Source organism: Chiloscyllium plagiosum, unplaced genomic scaffold, assembly GCF_037043375.1.
Source record: "Chiloscyllium plagiosum isolate Xiang-an unplaced genomic scaffold, Cpla_swu_hap1 HiC_scaffold_5, whole genome shotgun sequence".
Taxonomy (NCBI): Eukaryota; Metazoa; Chordata; class Chondrichthyes; order Orectolobiformes; family Hemiscylliidae; genus Chiloscyllium; species Chiloscyllium plagiosum.
Window position 1 is genome coordinate 127718114 of NW_028270143.1, and position 21776 is coordinate 127739889.

A 21776-nucleotide genomic window follows, 5' to 3' on the forward strand; every position below is an offset into this window, starting at 1 on the left:
TGAGGGGAGGGTGCTCGCCTCTGGCAGGTGACAGTTAGCGGGGCGCAGGCGCAGTGAGGGGAGGGTGCTCGCCTCTGGCAGGTGACAGTTAGCGGGGCGCAGGCGCAGTGAGGTGAGGGTGCCGGTTGGCTGGAGCGCGCGAAGTTCTGCGGCAGGTGGCAGTTTGGCGCCTTTTTAACTCGGCTGTTGGGTGATGGTCGTCGCAATGTTGACGGGAGAGTAGAAAATGGGCGGGGTAGGGCATGAGACATAGGATGAGAAAGAAAGGAAAGAAAATACGGGGGTGGCTGAGGGGGACTTTATACTAAACGACTTCGGGTTCGGGTTCGGGTTCGGGTTCGGAGAGGCGAGGCGAAACGAAACGAGAAGCGTGTGTGGAAAAGTTGAAAAATCACGGCCTATACGAAGAGAAAGGAGGGAGAGAACTGGACAAAACGTGAAAAAGCCCAGGAATGATAGTATGGATGTGGAGGTCACTCAATTTTATATACTTTATCTTAAAACATTTGGAAAGAGATACCATATTGTGCATTACTGGATAAAGATGCATTAGAGAAGTTATGAACGCGATACGTGGAGCCTGGACAGAGATCAGGTTGGAGGAAATACTCACAGGGAAGAATGGAAATAAAATTGGAATTTAGTCTGGTTTCTTCCCAATTAATGAGGAAAGCACAGGACTGTTTCAGTGCCAACTTATGAGGAGACGCCCCTGACATAACTTGAGCATGAGATTCAGTAACCCAGCAACACCAGGTTGTAGTCCAGTAGGTTTATTTGAAATCACAAGCTTCTGGAGTGTAGTTCTTGCGTCAGGCGAAGTAGGAGAGAAAGATACAGACATAGAATTTATTGGCAGCGAGAGCAAAACATCATACAAATGGGGTGAATGGAGTGTTGGACAGGCTGAGTAATACACCTCTGCAGGTGATCTAGAGTCTCAGATGTATGAGTAAAGTGTCAACAGCTGAATAACAAGTGAAGGGATGATCTATAATTTGATTAATTAAGGCACCAAAAATTGGTGTCGTCTGACCTCTGACCTTGTCCATCCCAGTCCAACACCGGCACCTCCACATCGCAGCATGTCATGTTTCATTGAGTCAGACAGTACAGAAACAGACCCTTTGGTTGAACTCACCCATGACAGGTTTCTCAAACTGAACTAGTCCCATTTACTTGAACTTGGCCCATTTCCTGCTAACCCTTGCTTATTCATGTACCTGTCCAAATGTCTTTTAAATGTTATAAGTGTACTTGCATCTGCCACTCCCTCTGGCAGTTCATTCCATAAATGAGCCACCCTCATTGTGAAAATGTTGCCCCTCAGTTCCCTTTTAAGTCTTTTCCTATCTACCCTAAAACTATGGCCCCAGTTTTTAATTGGGAATAGACCTTTGACATTCACCTTACACGAGCAGAATGGGACTATTTGGCGCTACCCTTTTGGCTCTAAACTGTTTTGGCACTGAGCTGTTTTGGCGCCAATACATATAGATAACTATCGTGTGAAAATTTTGGTTTGTGTCTCTTGCTTAGAATGTTTTCAGCCATTTCTGGTATGGGCTCTACAAGAAAGTAGAAAGAAAATTGTATTACAGCTTTCCAATGTGAAGACAGAAGGGCTTAAGTATCATCAAGGCAGTAGATGACTATTAACAATTGTTAAATGAGAAAATGATTACAAAACGAGATTTGAATCTACAGTGGGTCATTACAGCTTTGATTATCAACTCTTGCTAGTTGAGAAAATTACATCGGGTTGTTAGTCTTCCTCTCTTACCAAACAAGAATTGTTTTTTCTGAATTGGCACCAAAACAGCTCAGCGCCAAAACGTACCCGACCCTATGCGAGCCCCTCATGATTTTGTGAAGTTCTATAAAGTCACTGCTCAATCTCTTATGCTCCAGGAAAGAAAGTCCCAGCCCAAACTTGATTGAGTTTTTTTTGAAGAGGTAACAAAGTGGATTGACGAGGGCAGTGCAGTAAACATGATTTATGTGGACTTCGCTATGGTATTTGACAAAGTTCTTCATGGGAGACTGGTTAGCAAGGTTAGATCGCATGGAATACTGGGAGAACTAGTTATTTGGAAACGGAACTGATTCAGAAGTAGATGACAGAGGATGGTGCTGGAGTGCCACATGGATTAGTGCTGAGTCTACTGCTTTTCGTCATTTATATAAATGATTTGGATGTGAACGTAGGAGGTATAGGTAGTAAGTTTGCAGATGATGCCAAAATTGAAGGTGTAGCGGATAGTGAAGGTTCCCTCCGAGTGCAACATGATCTTGATCAGATGGGCCAATGGGCTGAGGAGTGGCAGGTGGAGTTTAATTTAGATAAATGTGGGTGCTGCATTTTGGAAAAGCAAATCAGAGCGATATTTACACACTCGAGTGTGGTGCTGGAGAAGCATAGCAGGTCAGGCAGCATCCAAGGAGGAAGAGTATCAACGTTTCAGGCATAAGCACCTTCCTAATGAAGGGCTTATGCCTGAAGCATCGATTCTCCTGCTCCTTGGATGCTGCCTAAACTGTTGTGCTTCTCCAGCACCACACTCTAGACTCTGATCTCCAGCATCTGCAGTCTTCACTTTCTCCTAGGACCTATACGCTTAATGATAAGATTCTGGGGAGTATTGCTGAAGAAAGAGGCCTTGGAGTGTAGGTTCATAGTTCCTTGAAAGTGGAGTTGCAGGTAGATAGGATGGTAAAGAAGGCTTTTGGTATGCTTTCCTTTATTGGTCAGAGATTTGAGTACAGGAGTTGGGAGGTCATGTTGCGGCTTCACAGGAAGGATATTGTGAAGCTTGAAAGGGTTCAGAAAAGATGTGCAAGGATGTTATCAGGGTTGGAGGATTTGAGCTATAGGCAGAGGCTGAATAGGCTGGGCCTGTTTTCCCTGGAGTGTTGGAGGCTGAAGAGTGACATGCGAATCCTCTTACAAGGATGCCTTCCTTGAAGAAGCTCTCTTCCTCCCTCTACAAGGATTTCAGTGAGTCCCTCTCTCACTGCACACCCCAGGTCATCTCCTCTGCACAGAAGCTCTTCAGCCACGTTCTAACTCCGATTTCTCCAGTTTCCTCATTTCCCCTCTCCCCACCTTGTCTCAGTCAAATCCCTCGAACTCAGCACCGCCTTCCTAACCTGCAATCTTCTTCCTGACCTCTCCGCCCCCACCCCACCGGCCTATCACCCTCACCTTGACCTCCCTCCACCTATCGCATTTCCAACCCCCTCCCCCAAGTCCCTCCTCCCTACCTTTTATCTTAGCCTGCTGGACACACCTTCCTCATTCCTGAAGAAGGGCTTATGCCCGAAACGCCGATTCTCCTGTTCCTTGGATGCTGCCTGATCTGCTGCGCTTTTCCAGCAACACATTTTCAGCTCTGATCTCCAGCATCTGCAGCCCTTACTTTCTCCTATGGACAGGATAAATAGACAAGTCTTTTCCCTGGGATTGGGCTGTCCAGAACAAGAGGGCATTGGTTTAGGGTGAGAGGAGAAAGATATAAAAGGGACTTCAGGGGCAACTTTTTCACAGAGGGTGGTGCATGTATGGATTGAGCTGCCAGAGGAAGTGGTGGAAGTTGGCACAATTACACCATTTAAACGGAATCTGGATGGGTATATGAACAAGAAGGGTTTAGCGGGATATGGACCAAGTAATGGCAAACGGGAGGAGATTAGGTTAGGATGTTAATAAGTTTGGAGAAGATTTGTAGGCCAGGTTGAGGTTCTGGATGTAAGTTTGCTCACTGAGCTGGAAGCTTTGTTTTCAAGTATTTCGTCACCATACTAGGTAATATCATCAGTGAGCCTCTGGTGTTGTGGTCTGCTTTCTATTTTTGTGTTTAGGTTTCCTTGGGGTGGTGATGTCATTTCTTGTGTTGGTGATATCATTTCATGTTCTTTTTCTCAGAGGATGATAGATGGGATCCAAATTGATGTGTTTGTTGATCAAGTTGCAGTTGGAATGCATTGCTTCTAGGAATTCTCGTGTGTACCTCTGTTTGGCTTGTCCTATGATAGATGTGTTATCCCAGTCAAAGTGGTGTCCTTCCTCATTTGTATGTAAGGATACTAATTATAGTGAATCATGTCTTTTCGTGGCTAGTTGATCATCATGTATCCTATCGGCTAGTTTTCTGCCTGTCTGTCCAATGTACTGTTTGTTACAGTTCATGCAAGGTGTTTTGTAAATGTTCATTTTGCTTGTTGGCTGTATAGGGTCTTTAAGTTCAGTAGCTGCTGTTCTAGTGTGTTGGTGGAATTGTGGGCTACCATGATGCCAAGAGGTCTGAGTAGACTGGCAGTCATTTGAGATGCCCTTGATGTAGGGGACAGTAACTAGAGTTTCTGGATAAAGTGGATCGAGTTTCTATCTCTATCCTTACATACAGATGAGGAAGGACACCACTTTGACTGGGACAACACATACCTCCTTGGACAAGCCAAACAGAGGCATTCCAACTCTATCAACAAACACATCAATTTGAATCCCATCTATAACCTCTGAGAAAAAAGAACAGGGAATGACATCGCCAGCACAGGGAATAACATCATTCCAGGGAATGACACCACCAACCCAAGGAAACTTCAACACAAATAGAAAGTGGACCATAACACCAGTGATTCACTGATGGTGTTACCTCATATGGTGTTGAAACATTTGCAAAAGAACCTTCCAGCTCAGTGAACAAACATACATCCATTAGGTTAGGATATCTGGTCGGTTTGGATGAGTTGGACCGAAGGGTTTGTTTCCGTGCTGCACACCTCTTTGACTTTCCTTAACTCAGAACCTCCAGTCCTAGTAACATCCTCGTAAATCTTTGCTGTACTGTTCCCAATTTAATAATTTCTTTCTATTGCAGGGCGACCAGAACTGTACCCAGTACTCTAAAGTGGTCTCACCGACCTCATGTAGAGGTCGCACCGTAATGTCGAAACTCCTACATTCAGTACTCTGACCAGTGAAGGCAAGTATGCCAAACCCTTTCTTCACCACCCTGTCTACCTCTGGTGCTGCTTTCAAGGAACAATGTACTTGTCAAACAGAGTGACCTCGGGGTTAAGACTCCCCAAGGTCTTACCTGACCTGTAAAACTATAACATCCAAACTCTGATACTCAGTGCTATGATGAATGAAGGCAAGTGTGCCAAATTCTTCCTCCTCCACTCCGTCTATCTATGGCACCGCTTTTTAAAGAAAAATGTACCTGAAACCTCTAGGTCTCTGTTCAACAATACTCCCCAGGGTTCTACCATTATCTGTGTAAGCCCATGGAGTTTAGCTAAATTTCCTGTAACAAAAAATGCTGAAATGTTGCACAGATTTGTCTGACGAAAGATCCTGCAATAGATTTGGGATATGTGAGCATACAGTTTAAATGACTAACTTTCAGGTTGGGCATTGTTCTCTTCCTGGAGGCAGTCGCAGAGATCATGAGGTTACATATTTGGGCAGTTGCTTTACCTGAAACGCTACTCGGGTAATGTCTCCCACCCATCCTCTTCCTCTAACTTAAAAAAAATTATATGCATTGGTTGGTAAAGTGACAAGTGTTTTCTTTTGTTTCATTTTTTTCAGCAGTCTATTTGGGAATTTAGAATAGTGAGAGTGGAGTTTAGGACAGTTGAATGTTCTTCCTGCCGTATGTGGGAGGTAAGGGTCACCTCTAGTGTCCCTGCTGACCTTATTTGTGGGGAGTGCAACCAACTCCAGCTCCTAGAGAACCGCGTTAGGGAACGGGAGCTGAATGAACTTCGGATCATTTGGGAGGCGGAGGGAGTTGTTGAGAGGAGTTACAGGGAGGTAGTTACTTCATAGCCACGTGAAGGTAGATGGGTTGCTGTCAGGGGTGGGAAAAGGAACAGGCAGACAATGCAGGGGTCTGCTGTGGTGGTTCCCGTCAACACCAAGTATACTCGCCAGGGGTAATCAATGGGGCACAGGTCTCTGGCACAGAGTCTGTCCCTTTTTGTTCAGAAAGGAAGAGGGAAAAGGAGCAGAGCTTTAGTCATTGTGGACTCCATAATTAGGGGGACAGATAGGGGATTTTGTGGGAACGAGAGAGACTTACGATTGGTGTGCATCCCAGGTGCCAGGGTTCGTGTTTTCGGGATCCTTGATGGGGAGGGGGAGCAGCCCCAAGTCGTGGTCTGTGTAGGCCTAATGACAGATAGGAAGAAAGGTGGGGACCTAAGTCAGAAATTCAGAGAGCTAGGATGCAAACCTGAATTGTAGTTCCAATGTACAGGAGGTTGAGGGTAGTGAGGTCAGGGGTAGGTTTACAAGGTTTACAAGAGGGCACCGGCAATCAGGGTGTTAATTTGAAATGTGTGTACTTCAATACCAGGAGGATCTGGAATAAGGTGGATGAACTTGCAGAAAGGGTTGGTACCAGATTTCCATGTTGTGGCCGTTTCAGAGATGTGGCTGGAAGTGGGACAGGAATGGTTGTTGTAGATTCCAGGATTTAAATGTTTCTGAAAGAACAGAGAAGATGTGAAAAGGGGTGGGGGTGGTGGCATTGTTAATCAAAGGTAGCATTACAGCAGCTGAGATAACATTTGAGGACTCTTCCGCTGAGGTTTGAAACAGGAAAGGACAGGTCACCCTATTGTGGGTTTGCTATCTGCCCCAGAATTGTTCCAGGGATGTAGAGGAAAGGATAGCAAAGATGATTCTTATAGGAGCAAGTAACAGGGGAGTTGTTACCAGGACTTTAACTTCCCTAGCATTGACTGGGAATACTGTAGTTAAAGCAGTTTAAATGGGTCAGTTTTTATTCAATGTGTGCAGGAGAGTTTTCTGACACAGTATGTAAACAGGCCAAGAAGAGGCAATGCCATATTGGATTTAGTACTGAGGATTGAACCCGGTGAGTGTTAGATTTGGGGTAGGTGAGACTATGGCGATAGTGACCGTAATTCAGTTATATTTATAATAGCAGTGGGCAGGGATAGGTATATACTGCAGGGAAAGAGGTATATGATGCAATTAGGCAAGATTTAAGGTGCATAGGATGGGGAAGGAAACTGTAGGGGATGGACGCACTTGAAATTTGGAGCTTATTCAAGGAATAGCTACTGCGGGTAGCTATTCTCATAAGTACATACCTGTCAGGCAGGGAGTTAGATATTGTGAGAGGTAGCCATGGTTTACTAAAGAAGTTGGAAGCTCTTGTCAAGAGGAAGAAGAAGGCTTATGTGAGGATGAGGCGTGAAGGCTCAGTTCGGGGGCTTGAGAGTTATAAGTTAGCCAGAAAAGATCTAAAGAGAGGGCTAAGAAGAGCCAGGTGGGGACATGAGAAGTTGTCTGCGGATAGGATTGAGGAAAAACCTAAGGCCTTCAAAAGGTATATCAGGAATAAAGGAATGACTAGGGTAAGATTAGGGCCAATCAAAGATAGTAGTGGGAAATTATGTGTAGAATCTGAGGACATAGGGGAAGCACGTAATGAATACTTTGCGTCAGTGTTCACATTGGAAATGGGCAATGTTAGTGAGAATATGGAGATACAGGCTACAAGATTAGATGGGATTGCGGCTGACAAAGTGGAGCTTTTAGCAATTTTGAAAGATCTGGAAATAGATAAGACCTCTGGGCCAGATGGGATTAATCCTCCAATTCTCTGGGAAGCTAGGAAGGAGATTGCAGAGCCTTTGGCTTTGATCTTTGTCATCATTGTCGACAAGAGTAGCACACAAGAGTGGATGTTGTTCCTTTGTTTAAAAAGGAGTCGGGATAACCCTAATAATTATAGGCCAGTGAGCCTTACTTCAGTTGTTGGAAAAGGTTATAGAAATGGGGTTTATAATCATCTGAAAAGGAATAATTTGATTGGAGATGCCACCCTGGGGCGGCATGGTGGCTCAGTGGTTAGCACTGCTGCCTCACAACACCAGGGTTTCAGTTCGATTCCAGCCTCTGGCAACTGTCTGTGTGGAGTTTGCACGTTCTCCCTGTGTCTTGTGGGTTTCCTCCGGGTGCTCCGGTTTCCTCCCACAGTCCAAAGATGTGCAGGTCAGGTAAATTGGCCATGCTAAATTACCCACAGTGTTAGGTGCATTAGTCAGAGGGAAATGGGTCTGCGTGGGTTACTCTGTAGAGGGTCAGTGTGGACTTGTTGGGCCGAAGGGCCTGTTTCCACACCAGGAAATCTAATAAGATGGTCAACACAGTTTTGTGAAGGGTAGGTCATACCTAACTAACCTTTTTGAGTTATTTGAGAAGGTGACAAAACGGATGGATGAAGCTAAAGCAGTTGATGTGATGTATATGGCCTTCAATAAGGCGTTTGATAAGGTTCCACACAGTAGGCTATTACCCAAAATACGGAGTTTCGGGATTGAAGGTGATTTAGCTAATTGAATCAGAAATTGTCTCGCTGAAAGAAGACAGGGTGGTGGTTGATGGGAAATGGTCATCCTGGAGCTCAGTTACTGTTTTGGGACCATTGTCATTTTTAGAAATGATCTGGATGTGGGCATAGAAGGATGGGTTAGTAAATTTGCAGTTGACGCTATAAGGTAGGCAGAGTTCAGATAGTGCCAAAGGATATTGTGGATTACAGAGGGACATAGATAAGATGCAGAGCTGTGCTGAGAAGTGTCAACTGGAGTTTAGATTAGATTAGATTACTTACAGTGTGGAAACAGGCCCTTTGGCCCAACAAGTCCACACCGACCCGCCGAAGCGCAACCCAGCCATACCCTTACATTTACCCCTTACCTAACACTACGGGCAATTTAGCATGGCCAATTCACCTGACCTGCACATCTTTGGACTGTGGGAGGAAACCAGAGCACCTGGAGGAAACCCACGCAGACACTGGGAGAACGTGCAAACTCCACACAGTCAGTCGCCTGAGGCGGGAATTGAACCCGGGTCTCTGGCGCTGTGAGGCAGCAGTGCTTGCCACCGTGAGAGGTGATTTAATGCAGAAAAGCGTGAGGTAGTTCTCTTCGGAAAAAATAACAGGAATGCAGAGGACTGGGCTAATGGTAAAATTCTTGGCAGTGCAGATGAACAGTGAAATCTCGGTGTCCAGGTGCATAAATGCTTGAAAGTTGCCACCCAGGTTGATAGGGTTGTTAAGAAGGCATATGGTGTGTTAGCGTTTATTGGTAGGGGGATTGAGTTTCAGAGCCATGAGGTCATGCTTCAGGTGTACAAGGCACTGGTAAGGCTGCCTTGGAGTATTGCGTACAGTTCTGGTCACTGCATTTTAGGATGGATGTGGAAGCTTTGGAAAGGGTTCAGAAAAAAATTTACTGTTGCCTGGTATGGAAGGAAGGTCTTATGAGGAAAGGCTGAGGAACAGAGACTGTTTTCATTGGAGAGAAGAAGGTTGAGAGGTGATTTAATCGAAACGTATAACATAATCAGAGGATTAGATAGGGTGGACAGTGAGAGCCTTTTTCCTCGGATGGTGAAGGCTAACACAAGGGGAATTAGCTTTAAATTGTGGGGTGATAGATTTAGGACAGATATCAGGGGTAGTTTCTTTACTTAGAGTAGTAGGGGTGTGGAATGGCCTGCCTGCAACAGTAATAGACGTTAAGAGCATTTAAATAGGCATTGGGCGGACATATGGATAATAATGGAAAGGTGTAGTTGGATGGGCATCAGGTTAATTTCACAGGTTTGCGTAACATCGAGAGCTGAAGGGCCTGTACTGCTCTTTAACGTTCTGTGTTCGCACTACACAAATGCCGGCAATGACTGTCTCTAACAAGCGAAAATCTAACCATTTCCCTATTTAATTCAAAGGCATTACCATCACTGAATCCCGGATTATCAACACCCCAAGGGTCATTATTGACCAGAAACTGAACTGGACCTCCTATAGCAATACAAGAGCAGGTCATAGGTAAGGAACCACCTCCTGACTCCCCAAAGCCTGTGCATCATCTACAAGGCATATGTCATGTGTGTGATAAAATACTCATTTGCCTGGATGAGTGCACCTCCAACAACACAAGAAACATCACATCTGCATCTTTGCGAAAGCATTATCCGTTGGCCCTAAATGATGTCCATATTCTATAAGCAGTCTGTTTGGTTCGTACCACATCCACAATTTCTACCTTCAATAATCAGTAGCAGCAGTGTTTACGATCTACAAGAGTCGTTACAATTTGTCAAGGCACCTAATAAAACTACCTTGTTTTTTTCTTTTATTCATTCACTTGGATGACCGCATCACTGGCTCAGCAACATTTATTGCACGTTCCTAATTGCCCAGAAGACAGTTAAGAGTGAGCCACACTGCCGAGGGTCTGGAGTCACATGTAGGCCAGACCAGATAAGGATGGCAGTTTCCTTCCTTAAAGGGTATTGGTAAAACAGGTGGGTTTTTACGACAGTTGGCAATGGAATCATGGTTATCTTTAGATTTTTTTAATACCAGATATTTATTGAATTCAAATTCCAACTGTTGTGGCGGGATTCAAGCCTGGATCCCCAGAACATTTATCTGGATCTCTGGATTAACGGTCCAGTAATAAAGTACTAGGCCGTTGCTTCCCCTCTGGAGACTTGATCTCCAAGGCAAATAAGGATGGGCAGTAAATGCTGGCCAGCCAGTAATGCTCATGTGCCATGAGTGAACATAAAAAGGGATGCAGGTATTTTGGGTATGTTCACCGAGCTGTGAATTTGATTTGCAGATGTTTCATGCCCATTCTAGGTGACATCCTCCGTGTTTTGGAGCCTCCTATGATGCGCTGCTGTACTGTGTTGGTTGGAATTTATTTGGTTTGGTTCCCACTGCTTCTGATTGCCAGTTCTAGTTTTTCGTTGCAGTGGTTGGTATATTGGGTCGAGGTCGATCTGTTTATTGATGGATGAGTGTCAATGTTCCAGGAATTCTGTGGCTGTCCTCTGTTTGTCTTGTCCTATTATTGTTGTATCTTTATTACAAACATTATTATTAATCTTTATTAATAAAAAAAGGATTTTCTCAAGGCATCAGAATTGCTAAGCTTGAGTCCAACCACCGTGTCTGTGCCTACAAATTATGTACTGAAAATGTGTTGCTGGAAAAGCGCAGCAGGTCAAGCAGCATCCAAGGAACAGGAGAATCGACATTTCGGGCATGAGCCCTTCTTCTTTCCTGAAACATCGAATCTCCTGTTCCTTGGATGCTGCCTGACCTGCGCTTTTCCAGCAACACATTTTCAGCTCTGATCTCCAGCATCTGCAGTCCTCACTTTCTCCTACAGATTATGTATGCAAATACAGGAAGAGTCCTTTATCCAAAATCTAAAAAGCATCGAAATTCAGAGCTTATTCATGAAGTTTTTTCTCCATAATAGCGTTATTTGACGTGCAAACTGTTAACCCAACTCCATATCTGCTCAACCCACCTCATGCAGATATGATGTGGCAGTGTGGCCCAGCACTGGCAGGCATCAATTCTGTCTCAGGGCTCATAGTACTCACAGGTGCATCTGCTGTTAGGTAAGATTTTTAAAATTTCACCATTAAACTGTCACTTATTCCAATCTGAAAAATTGTGGAAACTAGCTTTCCCTAAGGGTTTCAGATAAAGGATTGTGTACCTGTACCAGGCACTATAACAAAAGTTAATTGAATTTTTCTACATGACGCACATCTCATAGTTATGGGAGCTAATGTAAGGACTTTAGCATTCTCGTTGAAGGTCATCAGTATATCTTGTTGCATAACCTCGGGAGCTTATGGCCTAGCGGTATTGTCACTGGACTATTAATTTGGGGACCCAGGTAATGTTCTGGTCGCCTGTGTTTGAATTCTGTCACAGCAGTTGGTGAAATTTGAGTTCAATTAACAAAAACTAGAATTCAGAGTCTAATGATGACTGCAAATCCACATTGTCGGTTGTTGGAAAAACCCATCATTTTTCTGGAGTCAATCCCAGTTTCAGAACATCATTGCAGGGGTTCCCTAGGGTAGTGTCCTAGACCCAACCATCTTTATACTTTTACCAGTGACCTTCCATCAACCAGAGTCAAAAGTTTGGATGTTTGGTAATGATTGCACAGTATTCAACACTACTCAACTTCTCGGCTACCAAAGTAACCTATATTCATATATAATAAGACCTAGACAATATCCATGTTTGGCCTGTCAAGTAGCCAGCCACATTCATGCCATGCATGTTTCAGGCAATGACCATCCCCTGGGGTGGCACAGTGGCTCAGTGGTTAGCACTGTTGCCTCACAACACCAGGGACCCAGGTTCGATTCCAACCTTGGGTGACTGTCTGTGTGGAGTTTGCACATTCTCCCCATGTCGGCGTGGGTTTCGTCCGGGTGCTCCGGTTTCCTCCCACAGTCTAAAGATGTGCTAGTCAGGTGAATTGGCCAGTCTAAATTGCCCACGGTGTTAGGTGCTTTAGTTAGAGGGAAATGGGTCTGCGTGGCTTTCTCTTCGGAGGGTCGGTGTGGACTTGTTGTTTCCACACTATAGAGAATCTAGTCTAATCTAAACCACTTTACCTTGACTTTTAATGGCATTACAATTGCTGAATTGACCTTCTAGTGATTACCTTTTGACCAGAAACTGAACTGACCTGCTCCATAAATACTTGACTGCAAGATCAGGTCAGGGGCTGAAGATACTACGGCAAGTCACTCATGCCCTATCTCTAGAGGCTGTCAACTATTTACATGACACAAGTCAGGAGGATAAGGGAATACTTTCAACTTGTCTGGTTGAATGTAGCTTAAATAGCACTCTCAGCAGCTTGATGCTATCCAGGGTAAAGCATCCTGCTTTATTCACACACCCATCTACCACCTATATTTACTCTTAGCACTGATACAGTGAGAGCAATTTGTACCATCTATGAAATGTATTGTCACTCACTTTGACGGTGTCGTCTAGGAGTGGTGATCTTCACTTGGAATGATGTTCTTGTCCTGCGGTGGAGGTCTCATCCTGTCATGGAGGTCTTTGGTAGCTTCTGGGTATTTCAGCAGCCTCACGTGAAGGTTTAGTCCCATATTGAGGTCTTCTGTTGGTGTGGATGTTTCGTCTTCGCTACAGAGGCGGCATCTGGGTCTTCCAACGGCCTGGCACGAAGGTCTTGTCTCGCTGTGATCTTGGCCTGGCTTAGCAGTGTCAGCCCAGCCCTGGATGGCAGTTTCGGCATGTTTTTCCAGTGTACTCCTCTCTCAGGAGTTGTTAATTGAACTGTGATTAACTTTTACTTTTGTTTTCCTTATTTATGACTTCTGTTGTTAATTTAGGTGTGGTATGGTAACTTATAAAACTTAGCACTGTATTTGTTTTGTAAAAATGCACATGACAATAAATTGGTATTTTATTCACTAAGGATCCTTCAAAACACCTTCCACATCCTTGATCACCTCAAAACTCAAGGGCAGCAGGGGAAAGGCACACCACCCCTTCAAGCCCCATACTATTCAGAGTTGAAACTATATTGCTATCCCTTCATTAGCACTTGGTCAAATTCTGGAACTCCCTTGCAAAAGCATGGTGTTACTACACCACAAGCATTGCATTAGGGTTGAAGAAGGAGCTCACCACTACCTACTCCAAGGGAAATCAGGATGGCTTGTGTCCTGTAAATAAACAAAAATGTACTCCATACTCTTGCAGTAAAGAGAATATTGAATTTATTTCCGGTTTCCTCAATGCATAGATTGATTGCTCCCTTACAGAAAAGATGGTATGGATTTGATAAAGATGATAGGTGGCACAGTGGCTCAGTGGTTAGCACTGCTGCCTTATAGTGCCAGAGACCCGGGTTCAGTTCTCACCTCTGGCAACTATCTGTGTGGAGTTTGCATGTTCTCCCTGTGTCTGCGTGGGTTTGCTCTGGTTTCCTCCCACCGTCCAAAGATGTGCAGGTTAGATGAATTGGCCATGCTAAATTACCCGTAGTGTTAACTATATTAGTCGGGTGAACGTAGTGGAATGGGTCTGGGTGGGTTGCTCTTCAGAGGGTCGTTGTGGATTTGTTGGGGCTAAGGGCCTGTTTCCACACTGTAGGGAATCTAATCTAATGTTGAAAATCGTAAGTGGTCTTCCCAAAGTACATTGGAAGAAATTGCTCCCATTGCTAAAAAGATTGAGAACAGGCAATTAAGCTAGAGGTAATTTGATAAATAGCATATTTACTAAGGAGAGTGCTCTGCTTAGTGTGTGGTGAAAATAGATTTAACTGTGGCTTTCTAAAAAAAATTGAATAAATGACTAAGTTCAAGACCTGACATAGGAGGAAGTGTGTCAAATTTCTGAGGCAGTAGGATTAATTCTGGGAAGGATGAGACTGGTACAAACTGCAAAGGCTACATCTTAATCAGACTGACATATCCCCACAGGGAAATTTGCAAGAGCAATTGGAGTTGGTTTAAACTAGTTTATCAGGGGAATGGGAGCCTGTGGGGTAACCCAAATTGTAAGAGAGTTAAGCTGGTAGCAGGAAGGAGAAAAGCAGCAAAGGAGATTAGGGTTAGGAGAAACAGCTGAACATTGAGTATGTCTTGAATGAGGAAAGATGTCAAAAAGACAAATGCATTCAGCATTCACAAGGTAGATGATCTAAAGGTACAAACAAATAAATGGTTATGATATAATTGCTATTGCAGAAACATGGTTGTAAGTCGTAGTGTTAGTATGGGTTTGGCATAAATCAGCAGATGAGTGAAGGTTGTGGCATGTGTAACAATTAATCAAAGAAACCTAGTGTGCAGAAAGAGGCTATTTGGCCCATTGAGTCTGCAGTGACAAAAAATATGCCACAATGGGCCCACTTTCCAGAATGTTATGACATTTCAAGTGCTGATCAAAGTATTTCATAGACATTGAGGTTTCCTGCCTCAACTATCCTCACCAGCAATGCATTTGAGGTCACCATCGATTGAAAGGGATGGGAACTTGTTTGGATGTATTTTATCTAGTACATGAAACTTAAAGCTGTGATTGCATCCAAAAAACAAATTTAAGTGAAACAACTTTGAATGAGGTTCCCAGAAGAATCAATGATAGAACCAGTGTTTGGTCTTGTTCCTCTGTTTGAGAAAGAAAATGGAGATAATTCAGGAAACTACAGACCGGCGAGTCTCTCATCAGTTGGGAAGCTATTGGAGAGAATTCTTAGGGATAGGATTTATATGCATTTGGCCTAATTAGGGGGACCCAGCATAGCTTGTGTAGGGCAATAGCACCTCCTCCAAGATAATCCTCAGCAATGATACCCCTCAAGGGTGCGTTCTCAGTTCCATACTGTGGACCCTGTACAGCCTGTGTCACAAAATTCCAAACAAACACCATCTACAATTTTTCTGATGATACTATTGTGGCAGGCTAGATATCAAACAACTATGAGTCAGAATGCTTGATATCATGATGCAAATGATAAAAAAACTCTCTCTATGTTGGTAAAACAAAGGACTGATCACTGACTTCAGGAAGAAAAGAGGAGAATCCGTCCCTTTCTACATTAACTGAGCTGAGATGGAGACATTTGAGAGCATCACGTTCCTAGAAGTGATGTGAACCAACAATCTGTCCTGGATTTCCCATGTAGATGTGACAGTCACAAAGGTATAACAATGCCTCTTCTTCCTCAGATGGCTTAGGAAATTTCCTATGTCCATAGGACCCTCACCAACTTCTACAGTTGCACCACAGGAAGCATTCTATCTAGATGAATAATGGCCTGATACGGCAACTGCGCTGCCCAGGATCCTAAGAAACTAAAGAATGTTGTGTGCACAGCCCAGATCATCATGGAAGCCAATCTTTCATCCATGTACTCCATTTTCACTTTTTGTTGCTGCAGAAATGTTATTAACATCAAAGACCTCTCCAACCCCAGTAATGTTCTCTTCCAATCTCTTCTGTCAGGCAGAAGTTACAGAAGCTTGAACACACGAGCCAAATTTTAAAGGTTCTTGCTGTTATTAGACTGTTGAATTGACTTCTCTAACTTCAATTAATGCCAATCATGTTAATGTTAATCTTGCTTTATGCACCTCCTGTGCAGCTGTAACTTTGTATGCCTCAGCAACCTTTGATCTGTATGTCCTTGTTTCCTATGATATGCCTGTACTTGTTGCAAAATAAAACTTTTCACTGTACTTAGATACATGTGACTATAATAAATTAAATAAAATCTTACTAACTTGATAGAATCTTTCAAGGAGGTGACAAAAGTGTTCAATGAGGCAAGAGCAGTGGATATTGTCTACGTGGACTTTAGTAAGGCTTTTGACATGCTCCCTCATGTAGGCTCATTTAGAAGATTGAGGAGCATGGGATCCATGGTGACTTGCCAACGTGGATTCAGAATTGGTGTTCTGCAGGGATCCATATTAGGACTTCGGCTGTTTGTGATATTTTTATAGATGACTTGGATGAAAACGTAGACAGGTCGGTTAGTAAGCTTGCAGACAAAGATTGGTGGTGTTGTGGATAGTGTAGAAGGTTGTTAAAGGATACAGCGGGACATAGATCATGTGCAGGGGGGGAGGCGAAATAGCCTTTGGAATTTAATATGGGTAAGTATGAGGTGCTGTAGATCAAATGTTAAGGAAAAGTATACTGTTAATGGTGGGACTCATGAACAGCATTGATGTACAGAGGGATCTTGGAATTCAAGTCTGTAGCTCCCTGAAAGTGGCCACGTAAGTAGATAGAGTGGGTAATGGGCATATAGCATGCTTGACTTTATTGGTCAGGGAATTGAATACAAGAGTCAGGATGTCATGTTGCAGCTTTAGTTAAGCCACACCTAGAGCACTGTGTTCAGTTCTAGTTGCAGCAATACAGGAAGGACATGGAGGCTTTGGAGAGGGTGCAGAAGAGATTTACCAGGATGCCCGGCGAAAGTGAGGACTACAGATGCTGATGAAGGGCTCCTGCCTGAAACGTCAATTTTCCTGCTCTTCAGATGCTGCCTGACCTGCACCACACTAATCTTACTAGGATGCTGCCTGGATTGGAGCATATGACCTATAAGGAGAGACTAGAAAAAATGGGGTTGTTTGTCTGGAGCGGCAGAGACAGAGGGAGACTTGAAAGATATCTGTAAAATTATGCAATATATGGATAGAGTTGATCAGAATCTTTTTCTTCCCAGAAATGTCTAATACTCGGGGGGGGGGGGGGGGGGGGGGGCATGCATTTAAGCTGAGAGGGGGGATGTTCGAAGGAAATGTGAGGGGCAAGTTTTTTTACACACAGTCATAGGAGTCTGGAACGCTCTGCTGGGGGAGTGGTGGGGATATGATAGGGGTATTTAAGGGATTTTTAGATAAGCACATGTATATGAAAGGAATGAAGGGCCAGCAGAAGGGATTAGTTTAATTTGGTGTCACATTTGGCACAACATAGTAGGTTGAAGGACATGAATCATAAGAGATGTACAGCACAGAATCGGATCCTTCTGTCCATGCGACCAGATTTCCTAAATTAATCTAGTCATGTGTGCCAGTATTTGGCTTATATCCCTCTAAGGTAAAAACAATGACTGCAGATGCTGGAAACCAGATTCTGGATTAATGGTGCTGGAAGAGCACAGCAGTTCAGGCAGCATCCAAAGAGCTTTGAAATCGACGTTTCGGGCAAAAGCCCTTCATCAGGAATAAAGGCAATGAGCCTGAAGCATGGAGAGATAAGCTAGAGGAGGGTGGGGGTGGGGAGAAAGTAGCATAGAGTACAATGGGTGAGTGGGGGAGGGGATGAAGGTGATAGGTCAGGGAGGAGAGGGTGGAGTGGATAGGTGGAAAAGGAGATAGGCAGGTAGGACAAGTCCGGACAAGTCATGGGGACAGTGCTGAGCTGGAAGTTTAGAACTAGGGTGAGGTGGGGGAAGGGGAAATGAGGATACTGTTGAAGTCCACATTGATGCCCTGGGGTTGAAGTGTTCCGAGGCGGAAGATGAGGCGTTCTTCCTCCAGGCGTCTGGTCGTGAGGGAGCGGCGGTGAAGGAGGCCCAGGACCTCCATGTCCTCGGCAGAGTGGGAGGGGGAGTTGAAATGTTGGGCCATAGGGCGGTGTGGTTGATTGGTGCGGGTATCCCGGAGATGTTCCCTAAAGCGCTCTGCTAGGAAGCGCCCAGTCTCCCCAATGTAGAGGAGACCGCATCGGGAGCAATGGATACAATAAATGATATTAGTGGATGTGCAAGTAAAACTTTGATAGATGTTCAGGTAGCATCCGAGGAGCAGGGAAATCGGCGTTTCGGGCAAAAGCCCTTCATCAGGAAAGAGCTCCTCTTGAACCTGTTGCTACGTCTGTTTAAGCTTTTGTATCTTCCTCATAGGACAGGTTGGAAGAAATTATCACTGGGGTAGGAGGGGTCTGATGATGGTGAATGTTTTTCTGTGGTGATGAAAATGTAGATGGCAGATAGTAAGGGCTACAGATTCTGGAAGTCAGAATGGAGCTGGAAGAGCAGGTCAGACAGCATCAGAGAATCAGAAAGGTCAACGTTTCAGGTCAGGACCTTCGGCAAGATTGGGGAGGGGGAAGGGAGCACAGAAATAAATAGAGGGCTGGGGTAACGTCAGAGAAATGTAAGTGGGATGGTGATAGGTGGGTACGTGAAAGGTAGGTGGGTTGTGATTGGTCAGTGGGATGGGATGTCTGGGCTGTGTTCACAATTTATGTAGTTTCTTATGGTCCTGGGCAAAGCAGTTGCCGTACCAAGCCAATATACACTCAGTTAGAATGCTTCTTATGATGCATCTGCAAAAATTGATGAGAGTTGTTATGGGCTTGCTAAATTTTCTTAGCCTCCTGAGAAAGAAGAGACATTGTTGCACCTTCTTAACCATTATATCTATGTGGGTGGTCCAGGACAGGTTGTTGGCTATCGTTACTCCTAAGAACATGATGCCCTTCATCCTTTCCACCTCCTCTCCATTGATGTAGATAGGGGTGTGTCCTCCTCCTTTCTGCCTGAAGTCAATGATCTGGTCTTTAGTTTTGATGATATTCTGCGTGTGGGTTTGCTCGCTGAGCTGGAAAGTTCATTTTCAGATGTTTCGCCACCATATTAGGTAACGTCTTCAGTGAGCCTCTGGATGAAGCACTGCTGATGATTCCTGCTTTCTATTTATATGTTTAGGTTTCTTTGGTTTGGTGATGTCATTTCCTATGGCGATGTTATTTCCTGTTCTTTTTCTCAGGGGGTGTGTCTGTTTGGCATGCCCTGGGATGGATATGTTGTCCCAGTTGAAGTGGTGTCCTTCCTTATCTGTATGTAAGGATACTGGTGAGAGAGGGTCATGTCGTTTTGTGTTGATGTTCATGTATCCTGGCTAATTTTCTGCCTGTTTGTCCAATGTAGTGTTTGTTCAGTTCTTGCATGATATTTTGAAATTACATTAGTTTTTCTTGTTGTCTGTATGGGGTCTTTAAAGTTCATTAGCTGTTGGAATGCCATGCTTCTAGGAATTCTCTAGGGATAACACATCCATCCTAGGTCAAGCCAAACAGAGACACGCACAAAAGTTCCTAGAAGCATGGCATTCCAATCGGAACTCTATCAACAAACACATTGATTTGGACCCCATTTACCGCCCCCTGAGAAGAAGTACAGGAAATGACAACACTGCAGAAAATGACATCTCCAACCCAAAGAAACCCAAACATATAAATAGAAAGCAGGAGTTATTAGCAGTGCTTCGCCCAGAGGCACACTGGAGATGTTACCTCGTATGGTGATGAAACATCTGAAAATGAACCCACCAGCTCAGCAATCAAACCTACATCCAGAACCTCAACCTGAGCTACAAATCTTCTCAAAACCCACTAACACCTATGGGCGTAATAAGCTAAAACTGGCCCAAAAATGGAAAATGAATGCCTGGCAACAGAGTGCCACCCGTGAACGGCTGTACTTCTTGCACGAATGCTTAAGAAAACAGGTACTACCTAAATGTCTTAAATACAAACATCCCCTTAACACCCTACTAGCCGAAATAATAGCAGAGCAAAATAGCCACAGAATGCTTAGAGAAATGATTAATGATCCCCACAACAGACTCCGTGAATGCAACCAGCAAATTTTGCACCAAAAACCTTTACTCACTAATGCAACAGACCATGAATGGACAGACACAGTACAACAAGCCAGAGACATTAGACAGTGACAAGCACAGAAAATGAAAACAACTAAACCTGCAGAAAAAACTAGACAAACTTACACGAAGTAACAGCACTGATATCACAGAAGCATGGATTAAAAACTTATCTGACCGACCCTTAGCAGGCACTGCAAAAGCTGTCTTAGTAAGATAATTAAATTACAATTTCCCAGGATGCGGACAAGAAAGATTTCTTAGCAGTGTTAGAAGCAACACTGAAAGACAACCAACTCACTGAAGAAACCCAGCAAACTGTCAGACAGGTAGTCGCACCAACATTAAGCAGAAAAAAGGAAGGAAATACACTCAATTCACAAGAAAGGAAAGCACTAGAAAGACTAAAAAATATTGTTATCCTACCTGCAGACAAAGGATGCTTGACAGTCATTTTAAATCAAAGAGACTACATTGAAAAAGCGAACACACTACTTGGAGATACGAACACTTATCAACAAGTGGCAATCGACCCCTACTCAAATACATTCAGAAATTTGGAGAAATAAATTAGATTGACTTCCAAAAAAATGCAACCAGACGGATCCCACACACGACGCTTCTACGGATTACCCAAGATTCACAAACCAGGATCCTCCCTCAGACCCATAGTCTTGCTACCTGGAACATCAACTTACATAGAACATAGAAGAATACAGCGCAGTACAGGCCCTTTGGCCCTCGATGTTGCGCTGATCCAAGCACTCCTAACCTACACTAGCCCACTATCCTCCATATGCCTATCCAATGCCCGCTTAAATGCCCATAATGAGGGAGAGTCCACCACTGCTACTGGCAGGGCATTCCATGAACTCACGACTCGCTGAGTAAAGAACCTACCCCTAACATCTGTCCTATACCTACCACCCCTTAATTTAAAACTATGCCCCCTTGTAATAGCTGACTCCATACATGGAAAAAGATTCTCACTGTCGACCCTATCTAAACCCCTAATCATCTTGTAAAAGATGATTAGCCAAAGAGCTACACCAAAGACTAAAACACTTAGTAAAAGACTCACGCCACTCCATTCACTCCACCCAACAACTCCTGAAGACCATCAAAGATACCAAGATAGAAGAGGATGAAATAATGGTCTCCTTTGATTTAATAGCCCTGTTCACATCAATCAACATCAACCTGGCCAAGGAATCACTGACTACACTATTAGAAGACCCCAAGGCACATACACCAAACACCACAAACTTCATCAGCAAGGACAGTATCATCAACTAGTGGACCTATGCGTTACCACCCACTTCAACAACAAAACCTACAGACAAATCAATGGAACACCCATGGGATCTCCAATATCAGGTTTCTTTGCAGAGAATTGAACAAACAGGTCTGCCAACCGTCTAACCCAAACTTTCGGACCGCTACATGGATGACACCTTTGTCATTACTTAACAAATCGAATTAGAGGAAACCTTTAAGACCATCAATAATACCCTTACTGGCATAGAACTCACTAAAGAGGAGGAGAACAACAACAAATTGCCATTCCTAGATGTCACAGTAGAACAGCCAATGGGGAACTTCAAACCAGCATATACAGGAAAACAACACATACAGATCAAATATTGAACTACAGAAGCAATCATCCCAACATCCACAAATAGAGCTGCATCAGAACATTATTTCAATGAGCCAACACACA

At 44.0% G+C, this 21776-nt stretch overlaps 1 long non-coding RNA gene and 1 pseudogene across 1 annotated transcript; both read left to right on the plus strand.

The window, feature by feature from the left end:
- The first annotated feature begins 326 nt into the window (after positions 1-326).
- On the plus strand, positions 327-16148 carry LOC148150023 (uncharacterized). The gene is made up of 4 exons (XR_015757138.1): positions 327-472; positions 4881-4985; positions 9785-9884; positions 15418-16148. It is a non-coding gene; the product is annotated as an uncharacterized LOC148150023 (long non-coding RNA).
- Positions 16149-19190: 3042 nt separating this feature from the next.
- LOC148150024 (uncharacterized) overlaps positions 19191-21776 on the plus strand; it is a 148914-nt pseudogene continuing 146328 nt past the window's right edge.